The 1715-nt window shown below is 39.5% G+C and overlaps 1 pseudogene; it reads left to right on the forward strand.

Moving 5' to 3' along the window:
* Positions 1-1226: 1226 nt before the first annotated feature.
* On the forward strand, positions 1227-1414 carry LOC111816220 (annotated as a pseudogene).
* Positions 1415-1715: the final 301 nt, after the last annotated feature.

A 1715-nucleotide genomic window follows, 5' to 3' on the forward strand; every position in this document is an offset into this window, starting at 1 on the left:
GATATGCATATGCCTGTTGATTCATACCATTGTGCATATTTGCAACATTACTTCCGTACTGCTGAGTGCTATCATAACCATTCTGGTAAGTCCCTGTCGGATTACCAGTCCTAAAACTGGTCTGTATACCAGCGGATACAAAATTACTTCCAAAGCTTCCATTGGTGTAATTTGCAGCACTGTAAACACCATTCTGAGTTTTTGCCCCAAAATCTCTCTTAAGCAGACTAGAGTAACCTCTGTCATAGTTTTCCCTGTCTCTAAAGGTATTAAATCCACCCCTTTTGCCTGCAGAGTATCTGTCCCGGCGATCATCCTTCATGCCTCCTCTACCCCTGGAACGACCTGAACCTCTGTCTTCGACCAACTGAAGCAACTTGGGATTAATTGCTTGATTAGCCTCACGAAGCACAGAGATAAGGTCGCTCACTTGCTTTATGTTATTAGGTGTTATTTTGTACTCTCTTAAAAAAAAAAAACTTCTCAGGGCATCCTAGACAGAGACAATAAAGCTCCAAATGCTAAGATTTCTGACAGAATGAATATGTGAAGGTGGGTGACCAGGGAAACAAAAGGCCAAAATAAAGCAATCAACAACAAAAATAATGCAATGATAGGAACAAGTAATGCATTTTAGTAATAACCCAATGTCTCCAATAATGAACACACTGGAAAAAAATTATGAAAACAGTACTCTTCATAATAGATTCAAGAAAAATTAAATAATGAGTTGACCTAACCAAGAGGAAGACCTCTATAACAAAGCTACAGCACACTGAAGAAGGAGATTGAAGAGGACGCCAGGAAACAGCAAGATAGTCCCTATTTCAGGAGAAGCAGAACAAATATTGGCAAATTGTCAGCCAATAGTACTAAAAATTATATAGAGAGTCAAAGAAATCCTGATCAAAATACTAATGGCATTCCTCACAGAACTAGAAAACCTAATCCTACAATTTATATGGAATCAGAAGAGAACTAGAATAGCAAAAGCAATCCTGAGCAAGGAAAACAAAGCAGGGGGCTTTGTTTTAATAAACAAACGTAATCTCTCACTTCAAGTTATATTACAAAATAATCTTACCTCTAACAAGTTAAAAATCTAAAGAAAACATAAAGTTCTGTTTTTTCCTCCATGTTGCCCACTCAGCTAGTGTGATGACAGGGCCACGAGCCATCCATTCTAGGATGTTAATACATCTCTTGCCCTCCTTAGATTCTGCTAGAGCTTTGCACAGGGGCAGTATCGTAGCCAGTGAGGTTGATCTGAGGCCTGATTACTGCTAATTGAAAACTTTTCTCAAATTGTCCCGAAGCACCAATTCAAACACACTCACCTGCCCATGGGCGAATATCATTTGCATCCTCCTGAATATCTAAACTTCGGGTGAATTGCTCATCACATTTTAACTGAAACCATATACCTAAAGAAAGGCATAGTCCACAGCCTTGTCTTACTAGATTTGAATTCCATATAGTTTCTCTGAATCTTGTGGCAGTTACTGCTGGCTACACATCAAAGATTCATCCTACTCAGAGCACTAGTTTCTTGGCAGCAGCTGCCCAGCTGAGGCTCCATTTCTTAGCTCCCTTTGTTCTTAGGTGGCTACACAACCAGCTATTGCCAATGGAACCTAACTGTTAAAGCCGCCTCCTGGTTGTTTCCTGTTCTAATCAGACCAGAACTCTGATACTGAATATTATATAAGCTAACA

This window comes from Octodon degus, unplaced genomic scaffold (genome assembly GCF_000260255.1).
Source record: "Octodon degus isolate 3935 unplaced genomic scaffold, OctDeg1.0 scaffold00028, whole genome shotgun sequence".
NCBI lineage: Eukaryota > Metazoa > Chordata > Mammalia > Rodentia > Octodontidae > Octodon > Octodon degus.